Raw genomic sequence first — 23,307 nt, forward strand, 5'->3', positions numbered from 1 at the left:
TCCTCTGCATTTAACAGTGGAATTCCCGTTGCACTCTTAATCTTACCACCGTTGCTTTTAATGTCACCAAAGGTTGTTTTGACTTTCCTGTATGCTGAGTCTGTCCTTCCGACAATCATATCTTTTTCGATGTCTTCACATTTTTCCTGCAGCCATTTCGTCTTAGCTTCCCTGCACTTCCTATTCATTTCATTCCTCAGCGACTTGTATTTCTGCATTCCTGATTTTCCCGGAACATGTTTGTACTTCCTCCTTTCATCAATCAACTGAAGTATTTCTTCTGTTACCCATGGTTTCTTCTCAGCTACCTTCTTTGTACCTATGTTTTCTTTCCCAGCTTCTGTTATGGCCCTTTTGAGAGATGTCCATTCCTCTTCAACTGTACTGCCTACTGCGCTATTCCTTATTGCTGTATCTATAGCGTTAGAGAACTTCAAACGTATATCGTCATTCCTTAGTATTTCCGTATCCCACTTCTTTGCGTATTGATTCTTCCTGTCTAATGTCTTGAACTTCAGCCTACTCTTCATCACTACTATATTGTGATCTGAGTCTATATCTGCTCCTGGGTACGCCTTACAATCCAGTATCTGATTTCGGAATCTCTGTCTGACAATGATGTAATCTAATTGAAATCTTCCCGTATCCATGGAAACATCCGAACAGGCTGCGCGAAATTCCAAGCCGTTGCGCGCACGTTGTTTGCTAACGTACGTGGACCACACGTTCAGCATATGGTCGCACGGGGAAGCAGAACTTCGCACGTTTCACCAGCACCTCAACAGCTCACATAAAAGTAGACAGTTCACGCTGTAAAAGAAAATAACTGAGCAATTCCTCTCCTGGATATTGAAGTGTACAGCATATCTAGCAACGAACTAGACCATAATGTGTACAGGAAGCCAAAGCACAGATACAGATATCTGCATACCACCAGCCAACAGAAAATAACGCTGCAGTACGCACGCTGACAGCGAGAGCTCAGCAATTAGCGTCGCTGACATCTATAACATCCACTGAACGAGCTCCGGACTGCAAAGTATACGAATGAATGTAGCAGTAAGAACATACAACGAGCTATGAGGTAAGTGAAGAGGAAAAGTCGAAGGAACTGAAGTTACTCTTCCTGTTCTGGCTTATCTTACGTGAGTGGCGCTAGCTGTTGTGCTGAGCCTCGAAGGAATTAAACCGACATTCCATAGTGCCCGCAACGTCCCATATGTGTTGAGGCCCACGAAGGATTCCGAAGATGCTCCGCACACCGCGGCGAAGCTAGTTAAATTGGGCAACTTCCACTTTCTAATGTCGGAGCACCAACCCTGATTGTCAGCTGTAGCTAAACACTGTGGGCGACTTTAAGTAACCTCGTGTTTTTGCTTGCCAGCTGTGAATACTGTAGCGAAAAATAAAAGATGCTACTGCAATGATTAAACGGCCTAACAGCATGAACAGGGGGGATAGCTACAAGTTACCGACGGATTAGTTGCCAGCGATCCCAACACAACGGGCCGCGTGCGTTTCCCCCACGGGCAGCTCCGCATGACCCAGTGTCAACAGTAGAAACAGACGACTACGAGAGAGTTGCCAAGCAGCGTTATCGTCTCGAGGCAGGAAAACAGCACCGCTGCCGATACGTTACTGTCCATCAGTCACCAACCATAGACAACCTACCATACAGCAACCCTTCCACAACAGTCTTTAAATCGAACTGTCCAACGGCATTAGGAAATGCCACCTGACAACCTAAGAAGGGTCAACAGAAACATCCGATCTCACGCGTCGGCTTTGACCCGTGACGTAAGGGTGTTGTGGTGTGTGACGTCATTTCAATCTTTATGGTCTATATGTTTTGTCGCTACTCGTTATGTCTAATGAATCAATATTGTTTTTTTCTTTTTTTTTATTTGTTTCTTTTTTTTATCTTTTGATTGACCTACACATTGATCTGTAGCGTAGCCCTGAATACGAGGTTAGGTTGGGAGTTTTTTTTGGCGGGGGGGGTCAGGGGGGGGCGCAGCCCCCCCCCTGCCTAGCCTTGAGTACCACTTGTTTATTATTATCTTTGTTTGCTATCAATGTTTGTTATCAATGTTCTTGTGAAACCTTTGTGTGTGTTCTTTTTCTATGTGTTCGTCTTTGTGATACGTATGCAACGTTTCTATATCCGCCATATTGGAATTGTCGTTTCCGCTATATTTGTGACGTCATGGGTCAAAGCCGACGGGTTAGATCGGACGCTTCCGTATTTCCCCTAAGAAGTCGGTATATAGCGGTAACCATCACCAGGGTCCATCAGTTAGATAGCTGAAGAGAACCACTACAAAGTCGATCGAATTATAGGCATTTTAGTTCTTTTAATGTCTCATAATGACGCGACTTAGTAGCCAAAATCATTTTTTCGAAATAACTAAACTGTTACAAGTGTTTTGTTTTATACATAACATAGTATTTTGTATGTCACGAGGAAAAGTAAAGCTTCAGTAGCATCTAATAGCGAGCAACAACTCTGCCAAAGAGGTAAGTTAGTACAGACTGTTAGTAGAACCTTTGTTTCTGAATGGAATGCAGTCTTGGAGAGAGACAGAGAGGAGAACTGGAGTTGTATCTTGTGATGGAGTAAGATGTGCTTAGGCCGCGGTGTGTGCCGGCAACAATTTTCTTATATTATTTTTCATTTATGGAGAAATATTTTGTAAATTCACTCAGAAGACTTCCAAACGTGCCGTAATAGCGCATTTGTCGAGATATCCAAACGTAGCAATTAATTTGGTCAGGGATTTAGAACTGAGGATTTTTATGCTACCGTAACAATGTGTGACTTACTGATTTTTCTCCAAAGATGGATAGCATACACGTTTGTAAGAAAGTAAAAAGAATTTGTTCAGGTTTTTCATCTACTAACGTTAGGTGAATTTTTTATTGCTTCAAGTGTTAAAATATTTTGTCTTAGAGATTAAAGTAATACAGCTACTTTATTCTTGTTCCATCAGTCAGCATTTGTCTCTTTATGTCAAGTTACACGTGTAGAATCTTGCTTTCCCGAGTTACAGAACTTGAATTGACAATAATCACTGCAATAATGAGATTTATTACCACACAAGTTCTATGGATGTCTCTAAAGTTTAAAGCAAGCATTGCACATTGCAGATTAAAACTGTGTGCCTGACCGAGACTCGAACTCGGGACCTATGCCTTTCGCGGGCAAGAAGTGCTCTACCATCTGAGCTACCGAAGCACGACTCACGCCCGGTACTCGCAGCTTTACTTCTGCCAGTATCTCGTCTCCTACCTTCCAAACTTTACAAGGTCCCGAGTTCGAGTCTCGGTCGGGCACACAGTTTTAATCTGCCAGGAAGTTTCATATCAACGCACACTCCGCTGCAGAGTGAAAATCTCATTCTGGATTGCACATTGCGTTGCTACTGGTATGCATTTTTTTTTTCACTAGCATAGCAGCAGCAGCTGAAGTAATTTGAAGATAACAGCAGCACAGCATCCATTCATTGTGCAAACGGGTCGGCCATTTATCACTTGCGTGTGATGCATTTAACATCTCAACAGGTGTCACACTTTTCAGACAGGGCATTTTTGGAAGTTATTTATATTTCATATTTTTCTCGAAGTCAGACTGCTTTCAGGACAGATTTATTAAATTTAAAAGATCAGACAGTACTCTCGCCACGAACGCTGCAGTACACTCTTTAATATTGCATTTCTGATTACTATTGCATTGCTGACCACTTTTCAAAAATTACACTACTGGACTTTAAAATTGCTACACCAAGAAGAAATGCAGATGATACACGGGTATTCATTGGAAAAATACACTCCTGGAAATTGAAATAAGAACACCGTGAATTCATTGTCCCAGGAAGGGGAAACTTTATTGACACATTCCTGGGGTCAGATACATCACATGATCACACTGACAGAACCACAGGCACATAGACACAGGCAACAGAGCATGCACAATGTCGGCACTAGTACAGTGTATATACACCTTTCACAGCAATGCAGGCTGCTATTCTCCCATGGAGACGATCGTAGAGATGCTGGATGTAGTCCTGTGGAACGGCTTGCCATGCCATTTCCACCTGGCGCCTCAGTTGGACCAGCGTTCGTGCTGCACGTGCAGACCGCGTGAGACGACGCTACATCCAGTGCCAAACATGCTCAATCGGCGACAGATCCGGAGATCTTGCTGGCCTCGGTAGTTGACTTACACCTTCTAGAGCATGTTGGGTGGCACGGGATACATGCAGACGTGCATTGTCCTGTTGGAACAGCAAGTTCCCTTGCCGGTCTAGGAATGGTAGAACGATGGGTTCGATGACGGTTTGGATGTACCGTGCACTATTCAGTGTCCCCTCGACGATCACCAGTGGTGTACGGCCAGTGTAGGAGATCGCTCCCCACACCATGATGCCGGGTGTTGGCCCTGTGTGCCTCGGTCGTATGCAGTCCTGATTGTGGCGCTCACCTGCACGGCGCCAAACACGCATACGACCATCATTGGCATCAAGGCAGAAGCGACTCTCATCGCTGAAGACGACACGTCTCCATTCGTCCCTCCATTCACGCCTGTCGCGACACCACTGGAGGCGGGCTGCACGATGTTGGGGCGTGAGCGGAAGACGGCCTAACGGTGTGCGGGACCGTAGCCCAGCTTCATGGAGACGGTTGCGAATGGTCCTCGCCGATACCCCAGGAGCAACAGTGTCCCTAATTTGCTGGGAAGTGGCGGTGCGGTCCCCTACGGCACTCCGTAGGATCCTACGGTCTTGGCGTGCATCCGTGCGTCGCTGCGGTCCGGTCCCAGGTCGACGGGCACGTGCACCTTCCGCCGACCACTGGCGACAACATCGATGTACTGTGGAGACCTCACGCCCCACGTGTTGAGCAATTCGGCGGTACGTCCACCCCGTCTCCCGCATGCCCACTATACGCCCTCGCTCAAAGTCCGTCAACTGCACATACGGTTCACGTCCACGCTGTCGCGGCATGCTACCAGTGTTAAAGACTGCGATGGAGCTCCGTATGCCACGGCAAACTGGCTGACACTGACGGCGGCGGTGCACAAATGCTGCGCAGCTAGCGCCATTCGACGGCCAACACCGCGGTTCCTGGTGTGTCCGCTGTGCCGTGCGTGTGATCATTGCTTGTACAGCCCTCTCGCAGTGTCCGGAGCAAGTATGGTGGGTCTGACACACCGGTGTCAATGTGTTCTTTTTTCCATTTCCAGGAGTGTATATTATACTCGAACTGACATGTGATTATATTTTCACGCAAATGTGATTACATTTTCCTGAGAACCCAGTACCCAGAACAACCACCTCTGGCCGTAATAACGGCCTTGATACGCCTGGGCATTGAGTCAAACAGAGCTTGGATCGCGTGCACAGGTACAGCTGCCCATGCAGCTTCAACACGATACCACAGTTCATCAAGAGTAGTGACTGCCGTATTGTGACGAGCCAGTTGCTCGGCCACCATTGACCAGACGTTTTCAGTTGGTGAGAGATCTGGAGAATGTGCTGGCCAGGGCAGCAGTCGAACATATTCTGTATCCAGAAAGGCCTGTACAGGATCTGCAAGATGCGGTCGTGCATTATCCTGCTGAAATGGAAGGTTTCGCAGGGATCGAATGAAGGGTAGAGCCACGTGTCGTAACACATCTGAAATGTAACGTCCACTGTCCAAAGTGCAGTTAATGCGAACAAGAGGTGACCGAGACGTGTAACCAATGGAACCCCATACCATCACGCCGGGTGATACGCAGGTATGGCGATGACGAATACACACTTCCAATGTGCGTTCACCGCGATGTCGCCAAACACGGATTCGACCATCACGATGCTGTAAACAGAACCTGGATTCATAAGAAAAAATGCCGTTTTGGCATTCGTGCACCCAGGTTCGTCATTGAGTACACCATCGCAGGCGCTCCTGTCTGTGATGCAGCGTCAAGGGTAACCGCAGCCACGATCTCCGAGCTGATAGTCCATGCTGCTGCAAACGTCGTCGAACTCTTCGTGCAGATGGATGTTGTCTTGCAAAAGTCCCCATCTATTGACTCAGGGATCGAGACGTGGCTGCACGATCCGTTACAGCTATGCAGATAAGATGCGTGACATTCGACTGCTAGTGATACGAGGCCGTTGGTTTCCAGCACGGCGTTCCGTATTACCCTCCTGAACCCACCGATTCCATATTCTGCTAACAGTCATTGGATCTCGACCAACGCGAGCAGTAATGTCGCGATACGATAAACCACCACTGCGATAGGCTACAATCCGACCTTTATCAAAGTCGGAAACGTGATGGTACGCGTTTCTCCTCCATACGCGAGGAATCACAACGTTTCACCAGGCAACGCCGGTCAACTGCTGTTTGTGTACGAGAAATCGGTTGGAAACTTTCGTCATGTCAGCACATTGTAGGTGTCGCCACCGGCGCCAACCTTGTGTGAATGCTCTGAAAAGCTAATCATTTGCATATCACAGCATCTTCTTCCTGTCGGTTAAATTTCGCGTCTGTAACACGTCATCTTCGTGGTGTAGCAATTTTAATGGCCAGTAGTGTACAAGATTATAGACTAACTTAAATACGAGCTTAACTGTTTTTCTAATAACGAATTCTACCTCATATTATCACACAGAGAAAGTATCAGTAAATATAACTATACATTACCCCGCAACCAAAACCGAATTAGTCACTTTCTGTCCTTATTTCACAGTAAAAGGATGTAGGAAAATGACTTCTTTTATGAAATTTATGCTGGTAGTGGAACCACTTAAGAGAAGGACTATGACATTTTGTCATAGTAGGGATATTTTTCTATTGTTCTTTGAGTGAGTGTATACAGCGTGTTTCGTAGGAAATATTGAAGGATGAAGACTTTTGACGACTGTGCCTTGCACAATTATGAATGACACACGATTCTTAAGTTAATGACGACGTTGTGGCCACATATGTTACTACAGGCGTATTTGAGAACAGGCAGTGTCTGAAACCGGTAACGTGAAAAATGATTTTATACGCAGTCTGATGGAAAAAATCATTCTTCAAATTTGTTGAGGCTGTGGGGCACTCACAAAAAAAAATGTTTTTCTATGTATACAACTGATATCTCATTATGTATGACTTTAGAGACTTGCGTAGTTTATTGGTAGTCAGAGAAAGGAACTTGACATTCGACGCGCACACAAATAGCCACATGTGCTACGAACAAGGCAACCTGCGGTGGCGGTAATGAACCAGCCAGCGATCATTGGGTCAGTGTCAGGCGGAAGCTGGTCACCGTAGAGGCATTGTCGGCCGCAAGGCCCTTCTTGTGTCGAGCCACTCTAGTGGAAGCCCGCATGGCACAAGAAAACAGGAAGCAATTCGGTACCGAAAATAAACTTCTGAATAGAAGGAAGGAACGTGTCAAGGAGATTGCAAAACAGAATAAGGGAATTGAGGACGATCTCAGACAATTATAAAGCTACATACAGAAACAAGTACTTTCACTTTCAACAAAATGTAGGTACGAGAATCATCGTAAAAATAAATATGTGGAGGACTGATTTTTGAAACACTATGTTTTTGTGTAACTCGCTATAACTTGCTTTCCATGCGAATTATTATTGAAAACATTGCTGGAGAAAGTCAGCGACCGAAATAAAATATCTGAAATTAATTATGAGACAGTCTAAATGTGCAAAGGCACATTTATTACAAGGTGACCGTGTGATATTTCTGGCATTGGCCGCCGGTATTTTATTTTGCTAGAAGCTCGCCTTGATGCAGCTTGATACACGTAAAGTAGCGTATGGTACAAAAGTGGAGTGAGGTACAAGCGACAGATGGTACACTATGTACCAGTCCCAAGGGAGCGTACGCCAACTGTACTGAACCTGCTTCTGACTGGTCTGCACATTTGGGTGCTAGGCGCAAAACGCCTAACTTTTCTTATTATTTATATACTTTTCATTGTATTGAACTCAGTTTTCATTATGACAATCTCTCGTCGATACCCCACGAGTCTACCGTTTTTGTTTATTAAACTTCACCAGTTTTGAGAAACATAATGGTAACGATATTGCAACCGAGTGCTTCGGACACCTTCGGTTCGCTTTGGCGTGCCTGAAAGATGAAGTACTTTGGTTGCTCTAGTCATTCTGTTTCTGGCGTTCTGGAGTGAAGGACAGGTAACTCCGTTTCAGGCATTCTGGAGGGACGGACACTTAACTCCCTTTCGGGCATTCTGGAGTGACGGACACGTAACTCCGTTTCGGGCATTCTGGAGGGACGGACACGTAAGTCCGTTTCGGGCATTCTGGACATTCTGGAGGGACGGACACATAACTCCGTTTCGGGCATTCTGGAGTGACGGACACGTAAGTCCGTTTCGGGCATTCTGGAGGGACGGACATCTAACTCCGTTTTGGGCATTCTGGAGTGACGGACACCTAACTCCGTTTTGGGCGTTCTGGAGGGACGGACACTTAACTCCGTTTTGGGCATTCTGGAGGGACGGACACGTAACTCCGTTTCGGGCATTCTGGAGAGACGGACACGTTAAGTCCGTTTCGGGCATTCTGGAAGGACAGACACTTAACTCCGTTTCGGGCATTCTGGAGTGACGGACACATAACTCCGTTTCAGGCATTCTGGAGGGACAGACACGTAACTCCGTTTCAGGCATTGTGGAGGGACGGACACGTAACTCCGTTTCAGGCATTCTGGTGGGACGGACACGTAACTCCGTTTCGGGCATTCTGGAGGGACGGACACCTAACTCCGTTTCGGGCATTCTGGAGGGACGGACACCTAACTCCGTTTCGGGCATTCTGGAGGGACAGACACGTAACTCCGTTTCGGGCATTCTGGAGGAACGGACACGGAACTCCGTTTCGGGCATTCTGGTGGGACGGACACGTAACTCCGTTTCGGGCATTCGGGTGTGACGGACACGTAACTCCGTTTCGGGCATTGTGGAGGGACAGACACCTAACTCCGTTTCGAGCGTCCTAGAGGGACGGACGCGTAACTATGTTTCGGTCGTTCAGGAGGGATGGACTTGTCGAACTGTATATCTAAAGTTGTCAGAAAAGTTACCGTACAATTAAGAAAGCTATGTTGGGTGTGTAAAATGTGTGATTATTTAAAGTATAAACAAACAGAATACATCAACGAGAGGTGTCGCCTACAATTATTGTCCGTACTACAGATCTTGCTCTCTGTAGGTACAGAGACTAACCTGGGCAAGTGGCATCCCATAAAAAACACAATCACAGGTACAAGTTGACAGCGTAGTAGCCTCCGCCGAAGAAGATCCCACGACCGACGAGCTGTTGGGTACACAACTTCAGTAGACGACAGGTTGGTGGGAAGAACGGTTAGAGACTCTTTTTCAATCTCTCCAGATCTCTCCAGCATCCAGATCTGACTTCCAAAGCAAACATAATTTATAACCGATTTCGATCACACCCTCGCACTCGCGCAACAATACTGATGAACAATGACTGTTGAAAGAGTGGGAATCGCTGAATGACGATAGTCAACTGCTCCTACGACTATAGTCATTCAGCGGTTCCTATTCTGTGAACAGCTATTGTCACAAACGAACTGGCTTCTAAACAAATGATAAATGACATGATCATGGCGTGTGTAAAATGTAAGAAATGGTTCAAATGGCTCTGAGCACTATGGGACTTAACTTCTGAGGTCATCAGTCCCCTAGAACTTAGAACTACTTAAACCTAACGAACCTAAGGACGTGACACACATCCATGCCCGAGGCAGGATTCCAACCTGCGACCGTAGCAGCGGCCAGAACCGCTCGGCCACTCCGGCCGGCAAAATTGTTGGACTGACTAGGTATCGAACCCGAGACCTCCATATATCCAGTCTTGCCTGTCCATCAATATGGTTTTAAAGATCTGAAGATGGTAATGTTATGGTCGAAACCGCTCACCTTGTAATACCTGACTTTGCGGTCTAGACTGTTTTACAATTAATTTCAAACGTTTTCCAAGTTGTGTTGCGAATATGGAGGACAACATTCGACAGCCTCAAGTGACTAGCGCAGACATAACGTTCGCCAGTCGTACAGGATTGTGCAGTCCTGTCACATACCTTGACTCAGGAAATGGGTTTGTTTGTGGCGAGGCATTGCGATGTCGTCTTGACCACCAAGGACTGTGAGCATGGGGACGCCGCAGCAGAAAGAAGCGCAGCGACAGCGTTGCACCCAACGACGAAATTGGACACAAGTGTGTCACCACATGGTCTTTTCAGGTGAGTCTCTGTTCTGCGTACAGCATCACTATGGACGCATTCATGTGTGGAGGCTCGGAAGATAACTAAGGTTTCCAGATTCCATTCGTCATCATCATAGAGTCCCATCACCTGGCGTAATGGTACACATGATCACTAATTTGGACAGAAGCCTTTACGTTTCCACCTGTTCAGGCTGGTGGCTGTGCCCTACCTTCAGGTATCCGTTACAGTGTCTTTCAGCAAGATGAGGGAAGACTGCATGTTGTCCATAAGGCCCTAACCTACTTCGATACAGAAGATGTTCCACAGTTGACATAGCCATCATGAACACCAGATCGTTTAGACGTTGGAAACATCTGGTGATGGGTTAATGAGAAACTGGCACCCCTTACGAGCCTCTACAGTTGATGAATTCTGGAGCAGAGCTGAAGCAGCAAGGGATGACGTACCCGTATTTTGTCATATAAGTTCAGGTCGAGTCTAAGTCCAGCCTGGCTTGATGCATTGTTGCAGTGCGGAGATGGCAGCTCGGTGCACTAAATTTCACACCCCGAAAACCCTCAAATAACCTGCAAATTGAATCGTGTATTTTTCATTCTGTATTGTGCTGTGCTGTAAATGTCGATGTTTGATTAATTTCCTATTGTTGTATTCTGGCTCTTCATGAGCCACACTGTCAGTGATGCAGCAACACTATGCCGACACGGTAAACCGCTGCATATGCAGCTGCAGTGGGCATCGACGTATCGACGATTGTGATCGCCGTTGGGTATCCGGGCTGTAATGGTAGAAAGATGACTGACAGTGCAGTTATCACGTGCATGTTCTATGCTCCGATATAACATCCAGTGAGCTGACATACCATCCAGAATCAGCTCCTCAATGAGGTACAGAGGTCGCCTTGCCGCACGTCTTCCTCTGCTCAGCACACTTCACATGACACGGAGAGCAGGAAAGCTGTACTGACACCGTGACTCAACACGTGAAACCTGGAAAAAGATCATCAGCTCTGATGAGCCGCAGTATAGGCCGTTGGCAGAAGAGGACTCTGGAATTTTCCAGCAGAGTACTGTTCAGGCGAGTGATCTTGCCGTTTGCGGAATGCTTGACTGAGACGACAAGACGTCTATCATCGTGAATTACAGGGACGCTCACGATACCGTTCTACATGGTAGGCAGAATAAAACTTGCCCAGGGAATACAGGGTAAGCGAAAGGTCACGAGGGGATTGTAACCCTAAATAACCTATTTATCATAAGTTTCAATTGATTTTTCACAAAAGAACAGGGATGTTGAGCCGTGCACGGCTCGTGTTATTGTCATTTATTGTTTGTCATGTTCTATTACGCTACTGCCGCCTCGTTTTCTTATTCCATTTACTGGCGTCACTAACTTCCTGCCTAATCATCTCTGGTGCGACCGATAGTACAGGGTGATTCAAAAAGAATACCACAACTTTAAAAATGTGTATTTAATGAAATAAACATAATATAACCTTCTGTTATACATCATTACAAAGAGTATTTAAACAGGTTTTTTTTCACTCAAAAACAAGTTCAGAGATGTTCAATATGGCCCCCTCCAGACACTCGAGCAATATCAACCCGATACTCCAACTCGTTCCACACTCTCTGTAGCATATCAGGCGTAACAGTTTGGATAGCTGCTGTTATTTCTCGTTTCAAATCATCAATGGTGGCTGGGAGAGGTGGCCGAAACACCATATCCTTAACATACCCCCATAAGAAAAAATCGCAATGGGTAAGATCAGGGCTTCTTGGAGGCCAGTGATGAAGTGCTCTGTCACGGGCTGCCTGGCGGCCGATCCATCGCCTCGGGTAGTTGACGTTCAGGTAGTTACGGACAGATAAGTGCCAATGTGGTGGCGCTCCATCCTGCTGAAATATGAATTGTTGTGCTTCTTGTTCGAGCTGAGGGAACAGCCAATTCTCTAACATCTCCAGATACTGTAGTCCAGTTACAGTAGCACCTTCGAAGAAAAAGGGACCAAAAACTTTATTGGGTGAAATGGCACAGAAAACGTTCACCTTAGGCGAGTCACGTTCATATTGAGTTGTTTCCAGATACAGCTCTCTGCTAGCTCTGCGAGTCGATTTTCCTGGGCTGCGAACAAATGCTTGCTGTCATCACTCGTTCTCGGCCGTCCAGAACTTTTCCCTTTGCACAAACACCCATTCTCTGTAAACTGTTTATACCAACGTTTAATACACCACCTATCAGGAGGTTCAACACCATACTTCGTTCGAAATGCACGCTGAACAACTGTCGTCGATTCACTTCTGCCGTACTCAATAACACAAAAAGCTTTCTGTTGAGCGGTCGCCATCTTAGCATCAACTGACGCTGACGCCTAGTCAACAGCGCCTCAAGCGAACAAATGTACAACTAAATGAAACTTTATAGCTCCCTTAATTCGCCGACAGATAGTGCTTAGCTCTGCCTTTTGTCGTTGCAGAGTTTTAAATTCCTAAAGTTGTGGTATTCTTTTTGAATCACCCTGTATTTCCGGACCGTCGTGTGTCTGGAAGTCAGTTGGAGACGGACCAGCAGTGCAGTCGGGGACGGAGCAGCGGTCGGCAACGAAGGAACGTCGGGGACGGAGCACCAGTGAGGTGCAGACAGCCAGTACTTGCCGACGGCTGGCGACACACATGCACTGTCCGACTGGAGTGGGAACGACCGTTGGTTGGTCGTTCGGTCGGTCGTCCCGTCAGCCGACGTCTGTTTCGTCCTTTGACCGCTTCCGTGTCTGGCAGTTGGTGTCAGTTGGTGCAGAGCAGCATGGAAGTCTCCATGATGCGTGGTCAATCAGGCTGGAGCCGTTGGCGGCGTGCACTCGCGGTCGCAGTTGCGAGCCGCTTCTCGTTTGTGTTACCAGGTTCGTCGCCTACCGATCCTGGACACTAAAGTTGAGTGCTCACCTAATCTACTATCAAGCCTCAACTGCTATCACATCTCTTCGTTTGATCCTGGTTGTCACTTTCTGGGAGATTCCGACGAGCAACAACGTGTGTGCATTGAAGTCGACTAGAACTGCAGCCGTGTTCCTGTGTTGTGTTTAACTTAATTTAATTCATTCCTTCTTTAATGAAGTGTGCCAGCAGTATCTTCGGCCTTGTGGCCGTTTACGTCCCGGTTACCCGCCCTGGGCATTGACGTAGTTTTCGACAGTGTGTTTTCCTCGTGATGTTGATGCTGTCCAGCACAGCGTGTAGTTCAACAGCTGAGGTGTTTTTGGTAGTTTTGGGTGTTTATTCTGACTTGGCTGGAATGGGCAGCAGTATCCAGAACGCTGTGCTATTGGCATCTTGTTGTCGTTTTGCTGGTTGGGTGGAGCAGAACTGATCTAGTTGGTTGGTTCGCCAGCTGGCTTTCAGTTGGGTTGCCTTCCGATTAAGAGGTTGTCGGCCTGGCTGCCTGTCTCACCTAAACGTGTTTTAGTGTTACCTTCCCAGGCCGATCCTTGGAACCTTCTGAGTGCCGCTCGTTTTGTTTTACATAGTGATTTCCTTTTTAGTCTTAAGTACTCTGTGTGGCCTTCAGCCGAGTTTTAGCTTATTAAAATTGCAAGGCTTTTCTTCTTAGGCCTTAAGCCGTAAAAAAAAAATTGTTTCTTGTTTGGTATGTGCCTTTCAAAATTAAAATTGAAAATTCCTTGTGCCTAGGTCTTGAGCCATAATTTGGTTTCAAGTTGGTATGTGGCCTTCAGCCGAGTTTTCAGCCTTTCCAAATTAAAGTTGAAAACTTTTCTCTACACCTTAAGTTGTAAGAAATATTTTCTAGTTTTATGTGGCCTTCAGCCGAGTTTTCCAGCTTAATTAAAAACTGGAAATTTCTTTGTCCGGGCCTTAAGCCATGAGATTGTTTGGGTTTCGCATGTGGTCTTCAGCTGAGTGTTATGTGAAGTATTTTAGGATAAAGCCTTTAGCCTATTTTAGTTCAAATTTAGAAGCTCTTCCCTTTCGGCCTTAAGCGGTAAAATTGTTTTCTGCATGGTGTGTGGCCTTCAGCCGGGTTTTAATCTCTCTTAAATTAAAAATTCCTCCCTCGGGCATGGGTGTGTGTGTGTTTGTCCTTAGGATAGTTTAGGTTAAGTAGTGTGTAAGCTTAGGGACTGATGACCTTAGCAGTTAGTAACCATAAGATTTCACACACATTTGAACATTTTTTTCTTGCCCTTAAGTCATAAGATTGTTATTCTTTAGTGTGAGGCATTCAGCCGAGTTCTACACGAAATATTTTAAGGTAAGGCCTACAGCCTTTTCAAACTGAAAGCTCCTCTTCTGAGGCCTTAAGACATTAAATTGTTTTGTTGATATGAGGCCTTCAGCCGAGTTTTCAGCCAATTTAGATTAAACTTTGAAATTCTTTGTCTTGGCCTTAAGCCGTAACACTGTTATTGATTAATGTGAGGCCTTCAGCCGACTTTTATGGGAAAAATTTAGGCTAAGGCTTTCAGCCTTTTTATATTGAAGATAAAAAAAATTTCTAAAGAAGTGAAACCTCCAGAAGAATTCCTGTACCTCAATTCCTTGCTTAGGCCTTGTGCCTTGGATTTTCGATGTGGCCTTCAGCCGATCTAAATTAAATGAAGGAGGTCTTTCGATAAAACCTTGAAAGTTTTGATTCTTGCTTGTGTGATTGTGTGGTTTAAGAAATAAAGTTTATATGTTGAGTGCAACTGACAGTAACTTATTTTGGCCCCTTTCCACAAATATAACCGCATCCGCTCTGTCCTGCTAGCCCATGGATTTCAGATGGTCCTTCTCCCGTCCTTCCTCTGTCAGAATCTGAAACAAAGGAAATTAGAAAAGTTTTGTGACGAGACGAAAATACTTCCAGCCATCAATAGCCGCGGGTTCTTTCTTCTGGAAAAAGGCTCATCAAACTAGAACACATAAAACATTAGTTAACTGTTATACTGCTACGGTCGCAGGTTCGAATCCTGCCTCGGGCATGGATGTGTGTGATGTCCTTAGGTTAGTTAGGTTTAAGTAGTTCTAAGTTCTAGGGGACTGATGACCACAGATGTTAAGTCCCATAGTGCTCAGAGCCATTTGAGCCCAACTGTTATACAGAATTAAATAAAAGCTTTACTTAACTTTGATACAGTTCATTGCCACAGGATTTGTTGATAACTTACGACTGTCGCTGACTATGAAAGCACCACTTGATGCGCTAAGTGACAAATGTTCTCTTGAGGTAGAATGTTCGACATTTACAACAGTACAAATTCATCAGAAACTTTAACGGTCCCTGTCCTGCACGATGATGCTGACTGCTGTGGCCGAGGTCTCAAACTGGGCAGAGCTCTTCCAAGTTCTGTTCTGAACTGACCTCTGGTGTGAGGGCGCTGGTGTGCTGCCGTATGCCATTGCAGATTGCCACAAGCCCTCGCTGACGTCTGTGGTATCAGTTCTTGTTTCCTCCTCTAGTGTGGCACCGCGATCTCAGGATGATACCACAAAAATAATAACTAAAAATGTTACTGACAGTGATAATCACTTCGTGATTTTTGGGCCACCCAGTATGTTATGCACTTCAAGATAGGCAACTTAACTCACATGGTATGCACCGAGAACAGATTATGTATGAAGGTCTTCCCGTCTTGGGGTATATGTAAGATTTTCCAGGATTTATTTTGCCTACCCTGTATGTACTAGTGAGACTTTGCTCGTCCTCCGTTCATTGCTCATAACCAGAGAACATGCCTTATAGCGGAAGTCACGTGACGCACAGGGGCCCCTCTGTCGGCGGTAGCGGTGCCTTAAATAGAGACAGAAGGTGAAATTTAATTTCTAATAAACAATTAAATGTTTCGGTCCAGAAATACCTGAACAGCCGATGATCCAAACATTTTGCTCGTATAGCATTGAAATCCTCAGCTGCCGGCAGATGTTGTTGATATACCTCGATGGGGACAGCTGAAGATGTGTGGTCCAACCTGGACTCGAACCCGGAATCTCCTACTTACATGGCAGACGTTCTATTCATCTGAGCCACCGAGGTCAGAGACTAATAGCGCGACTGCAGGGACTTATCCTTGCACGCTTCCTTTGAGACCCACATTCCCAGTTGTCCACAATCTACATATGTAATTTACCTAATAGATATTTGCCCATCCACTCATTACTCGCGCACACTAAGGTGACGTTTCTCGTAAGAGTTCGGGCAGCCTGTGAGTATTCGCACAGACGAAGGTCAACGGTTAGGTAGCCTTTAAGCTGCACGGCCATCTATGGTATCTGTTCGTTCGAGAGCAGTTACTATCTTCATATAAAAGTCAAATTGGTATGGAGTGTACAGGTATTGCGTGACTGGGCATGCAAATGATTAGGAACGACACAGAGTAGATGACAATACTGCCAACACTCTGTATATAAGTCAAGGTTATGCAGCTGGTTTCCCATTCGGAAATCTCATTTGTATATTTGTTGATTTTGAGGATATCGTGTGAGAAGAAAAAATGACACGTGTCAGAACCGAACAAAATCGTGATCTATCGACACTTCGGTTAACCGTTTCGCTATATTGCTGCTCGCATTATTTAGAATGCCACGACTCTCACACAGATATCTAATCTATAAATGGATATAATCAACGCCATGAAAGATCTCAATGGCTCCACGCGACAAGTGATGGAGAGGATAGATATAATCATCCACTGGCCGTGCAGGACCGTACAGCCACGTCATGTGCTTTTAGTCACATTTGGAAGTGAGGGGCGTTTATATCCATACGGACAGTGATACGATATGTGGAGCACCACGGACAGTCAGCATGGGTGCCACCATGCAGGTTCCCTTCACGCAGCAGCAGACGGAAGCGTGCTGATAGTGGCGTGCCCAGGTATAGACTAAAACTTGACACAAGATGGGCACCATGTCGTCTTTTCAGACTGTTCCATATACAGCACTACTATGGGCGTATCCTTGTGTGCAGGCTCATATTAGAATTAACATTTCCAGAATACGTTCATCATTGTCATACTAGCCCAGCATCTGGCATGATGGTATGGGGTGCCGTTTGGTACACACCACGATCACCTCTGCGTCACATAGTCAGTAATTTGGGCAGCAGGCGTCATATTTATGACTTACTAAGACAAGTGCCTTGCCCTATCTTCGATATCTCCCTGATGTAATCGTTCAACAAGATAACGCAAGACCCCATGTTGCCCTGATTGACTGACATACATCGGTACACTGGGCGTTCGACTACTGTCTGGCCTCTTACGTTATTACAAATATTTTATCCACTGAATTCATCTGATCATAGCACGCCACCACTGTGGGGATAGCCTTGCGGGGTAGTCGCGCGGTCTAATGGCGCCTTGCCACAGTTCGCGCGGCGCCCCCCCCCCCCTCCCCATCGGAAATTCTAGTCCTCCCACGGGCATGAGTGTGTGTGTGTTGTCCTTAGGATAAGTTAGTTTAAGTTAGAGTAAGTAGTGTGCAAGCCTAGGGACCGATGACCCCCGCAGTTTGGTCTCGTAGTCCTTAACACAAATTTCCAATTTTTCCACTGTGGGGATAGTCAAATGAAAACCAATCACCTCCCACAATGAGATCATGGAATGGTTCAATTCAAAAGCAATAACCACAGGCGTTAAAACATTTGTCCCACTGGGAGAGACGAGACCATAAATTCCTGTTTCGTAGAACGCGGTTGGTTCCGACAGATCCTCGGCCACACCCAGTCTCGCCCAACTGAAACAGACGTCCACGCATGTCTTTCTTCAGGTCGCAAAAGACGTGAAAATCACGCGGTGAAAGATCCAGGCTGTGCAGAAGATGATGCAGTGTTTCCCAACCATATCCCATATAGCCTTCGTCCGGTTGACAGGGGGAGGCGGACATTATAGCGCAATAGGATGGTTCCGTCCGACAGCGTTTCTGGACATTTTGACTACATGGTGCGTCGCAGTTCTTGCAAAGTGTCTTCATAACGCTTCGCGCTTTGATTTTGGTTCCACGTTTGAGGTGATCGACGAGCAGAGGGCCCCTGCAGTGGGAAAAGGGAGTAATCCTGATCCTAATGGGACTTCTGTGAACGGCTTTGGATTTCTATGGCGAGATAGATGTTGGATGATTCCACTGTTGGCGCTGCCGTTGGCCCTCTGGATGTCGGATCCGTTTCTCTAATACAAGCTCTATTCGACTCGACGTCTAAACGTCTTAGATCCATGGCTGCTGCCAGAAGTGGCGGCTATGAGTAGTAAATATTTCGCACCCATTATACCCCCGAATCACTCACATATTTAATCATGTATTCTTTCTACTATACTGTACACAGACAATAAGAAAATATTCGTTATCTTTTCTGCTGCTGCACTTTAATGGCTATCAGCTTAGTTTAACATTTATTTTAGAAAAAGTCGTCTGGTGCAACAAGCAATGAAAAGGAATGGCAAACACGTTCAAATTCTGCATTTTACTTTCACACGTCCTAGTAAGCCAGCGATTTTGCCCATCACGTCTGTTGTCACGCAAGTTAATAACAATCAAGGCGGACCAAATTTCTGCAAAATTTCTTCAAAGGCATGTTGTTATCTTGCCCTGCTATTGAGTGCTTCACGGAGATGTGGTTCAGCATCTTCTCAGACAACTAGGGTTTCATTCAGTGTCCTAATAAAATTTACGTTCTATGCCGTGTCTTGATGAGTCCAGCGATATTCAAAGACAAAGAATTCAGAGAACTATGTTTTTCATTACTATTGGTTACGCCTGCACAATTTCTGCTAAATCATCAATTCAGTGCATTATACTCGTTCGAGAAAGTGACACACGCTACAGTTGCGAAATCAGATGCGAGAACAATTATTTCTTCGCTGAAAAATACAGTCTTTAATTAAGCCGCCTTTCAACTCGACAGCTATCCCATCAGCAGTTTGTAAGTAGGCTGTATACGTTTTTATGTTGGTAACGCCACGTAGCGCTCTCTATTAAAATCGCTGACTGCGCTGTGTGAAGTCTGTGGCTGGTTGGATTCGTTGGAAGTTTTTCGCCAGTGTAGTGTTGGGCAGTTGGAGGTGAACCGCCAGCAGTGGTGGATGTGGGGAAAGAGATGCCAGAGTTCTGAGATGTTAATATGAGCGGACGGACTTTCGAACACTATTAAGGTAAATACATTGATTGTTCTCTGTCAGAATCTTTCATTTACAAACTATATGCTCATCAGTAATTAGTGCCTTCAGTAGTTACAGTAGTTATAATCTTTTATTTAGCTGCCAGTATCGGCACTCGCTGTATTGCAGTAGTTCGAGTAACGAAGATTTCAAAAACTACCTATTTTTAAATTATGAGGAACTTCGAGTTTCGTAATAACAAACTATTTCTACATCCATGTTATCTCAGGGCAGGTAAGGCTAAATATCTGATGCGGTTTGGGATGAAGTTTCCAAAACCCGACAAATTCTGAACTGTTGTTGACAAAATTCGACTTATCCAAGCGTCTGGAACATCTGTCAAACATTACCATTACTTTATAAACAGAATTTTTACACAACGCTTATGAAGTTCAGAGCTTGCTGTGTATTCGTGGGAGGTGTTGGCAATTCATAAGTAGTACAGTCGTAGATCAATTTATTTATTTTGCAATGTTAGTTTAGAATTAATTCAGTTTGTAGTGTAGTTTCATGCTGTGGAAGCGTCACATTTGTCTGACTGAATCATTAGCCGCTGCAAATAGTAACAGTGCTCCACTGCTTGACAAGTGAAAGATAGGTAAAAGCAGCATAGAAACAGTAGGTAGAGCAGTAGTTCCCAACCTGGGGCATACTCCTTGAGAGGTAAAATATAATTTTCTGAGGAATAAAAACGAAAGGGTTCAATTGTTTTTTGGTCATGATGTGAGGCTGCTTAATTATTCATTTAGCGCCACCCTGCGTATTTTTATTCATACTTTTATGTTCTCATAGTACTCCAAAGGTCTGTTAACATAATGAATGGGTAACTGGAACGTGCATTTCATAATTCGTATTACTACTTGCAGAACTCCACGTGTTCCTACCGTCCGTCTACGAACTGAATTAGCTGTTCATTTCTGTTTGTGACAAGCTGTTTATTCGGGACAACAGCCTAGCAGGGAGAGACCGAGGAGGGAAGCAAGCAACCGAAGTTCGGCACGGCCATACATGTGTAGGTTAAAGTGGGTTTCAGGGCCGAAGCATCCTCCACCCTCGCTGTTTCCCCCAGATCAGGGCTGTACACGTTAACACAATGGGAAGTAGTTGGTCCAACTGCTAGCAAGCCTTCGTACTTGGAGTTGAAGGCTACATGAAGGAATGTCTCCTTTACTTCAAAACAAAAAAAATCGACGGTTGGAATCTTCCTCGGATCTTGAAAGACACAGCACCTTAGCAGCTGCTTCGGAATGTGGCTAGAAAATTTAAATTTCACTGGAGCGGTGGCTGCAATCTCGGCAAAAGTTGGCTGGAGATTTTACGATGCTCGGAATCATTACCACCATTGGCTGATGACCTGGAGCTTTTCCAAAACTACAGGCAAGCTAGAATTTTAGTGAGTTCACTCTCTGTCTTCTACCACTAAGAACGACGGTTTGCTGAAGCCTGTCGGGCCTAGCACGCGAAGATGGACACCCAACGCTGTTAACTGCAGCACACGGCCAGCGCACAGGCAGTCACAAGTGCTGGAAGTTACTTGGTAAGATTCGAGCAGTAACGCTTTTCCTCGCTATAATGTAGGGGGCGCGGTGTTATTAACTTTTAAAGTCAGTCGTTTCGGTAATTGTTGACCGCAGTTACTCTGATTTGTAGGATGCACTTTGATTCTTTGAACGGTGTTTACTCTTCCTAATTCACTTTTCGCTAGCACTTTCAGATATTTTTTTCGTTTGACCCTTGGCAATATTCACTTAGTTATAATTAAAAATCCAATATATAGTTATATTTATTAGGATAAAACTGACCTACTTCCTTCAACACTTTCTAGGATTAGCAAGAATACCACGATGATACTCCGATTATCCAGATGCATATACATCAAGAAATGTAGTATCAAGCACTGGATCAACAATCTCAATTGTTAGAATCATTCCAAAAATTGGTAGGAATATCGGAGTTACACGCAGCTGTTTCTTTAACTTTGCATTCACTGCCAACCTGCTGAAGGCTTTCCCCACTTGAATACACGTTAAGGGAAATAAACAGCATATTCTGTAAGCGTGCCTTTTCATTCAGTAGTTGGATATCTCCCTTAACAGAAACGTGCTGCCGTGTGGTGGTTGACTTGTGTATTTCATGCATCGGGCCTGCCCCTGTTAAATTCAGATTTAAGAAGTTATCTGTTACGCAACTTGTTTCATTACCTTTTAAAAGTAAATTCGCACCATTGCATAGAGAGCTTCACTCCGTTTTCCGATCTCGGGGACTTTTATTTTGCATCTCAGAGATACGCACTAGGCCTACTACAACCCCAACCACGTCAACTCAGAACGAAACTAAATGACATTTAGAAGATCATTACCATCATCATTATTTCGTAAGAGTGTAATAATGATGACGTAAGATATTAATTGTTTTTTCAAATAGTAGCATTAAAGTGTGACAGGTTGATAGAGGTTAGAGCCTGTGAAATGAATGTATGAACAACATCTTCCTCAGATAATGCACCCCTGGCTGATATATTTTGTACTTCGTACCATGCAGCTACAACAGTAGAATTGAGACATATATGTCACATATGCTTAGGTATCTCATGCAAATCCCTTTTCCAGGTTCTAGGAAGTTCCCGCGATAGACTAGAAATTGCAATAATAAGCGAACTAATTGACGACACAACACAACAGCAACTATAAAAAGCTACTACACTGCTTCAGGACTTTCACTGTGTTATTACTACTACTAGTACTACTACTGCTGCTGCTACTACTACTACTGCTAACACAAGTATTATTATTATTATTAATGGCAGTGGTCAGACACAAAGCATAGGCAGCAGTGAAGTCAATTTCTGCCACTTCAGAAGTTAGGAGTTCAGCAATCAAGTTATATACAAATAGCAAGTATAAAGTATAGCGCTTACATTTTAACTTGGTTAATTTTCGACGGGGGTGCAGGGTGTAGGTGAAGTAATTGTCACTAGACGAGGAGTGGCGCAGAGGAAGACTGTTCTGTAACAAGTATCTACTCACGTTGTCTATAGTTAGCTTCCTTCTCTGAGGAGTTGTAGATGGCACTCGCAATACACAGAGAACAGCTTTGCTATTCTTCGAAAAATGTTGTTACACTACTGGCCATAAAAATTGCTACACCAAGAAGAAATGCACATGATAAACGGGTATTCATTGGACAAATAAATTATACTAGAACTGACATGTGATTAAATTTTCACGCAATTTGGGTGCATAGATCCTGAGAAATCAGTACCCAGAACCACCACCTCTGGTCGTAATAACGGCCTTGATACTCCTGGGCATTGAGTCAAACAGAGCTTGGATGGAGTGTGAAGGTACAGCTGCCCATGCAGCTTCAACACGATACCACAGTTCATCAACAGTAGTGACTGGCGTATTATAACGAGCCAGTTGCTCGGCCACCATTGACCAGACTGTTTCAATTGCTGAGAGATGTGGAGAATGTGCTGGGCAGGGCAGCAGTCGACCATTTTCTGTACCCAGAAAGGCCCGTACAGGACCTGCAACATGCGGTCGTGCATTATCCTGCTGAAATGTAGGGTTTCGCAGGGATCGAATGAAGGGTAGAACCACGGGTCGTAACACATCTGAAATGTAACGTCCACTGTTCAGAGTGCCGTCAATTCGAACAAGAGGTGACCGAGATGTGTAACCAATGGCACCCCCTACAATCACGCCGGGTGATACGCCAGTATGGCGATGACTAACACACGCTTCCAATGTGCGTTCACCGCGTTGTCGCCAAACACGGATGCGACCATCATAATGCTGTGCACCCAGGTTCGTCGTTGAGTACACCATCACAGGCGCTCCTGTCTGTGATGCAGCGTCAAGGGTAATGGCAGCCATGGTCTCCGAGCTGAT

Source organism: Schistocerca cancellata, chromosome 1 (assembly GCF_023864275.1).
Source record: "Schistocerca cancellata isolate TAMUIC-IGC-003103 chromosome 1, iqSchCanc2.1, whole genome shotgun sequence".
Taxonomy (NCBI): Eukaryota; Metazoa; Arthropoda; class Insecta; order Orthoptera; family Acrididae; genus Schistocerca; species Schistocerca cancellata.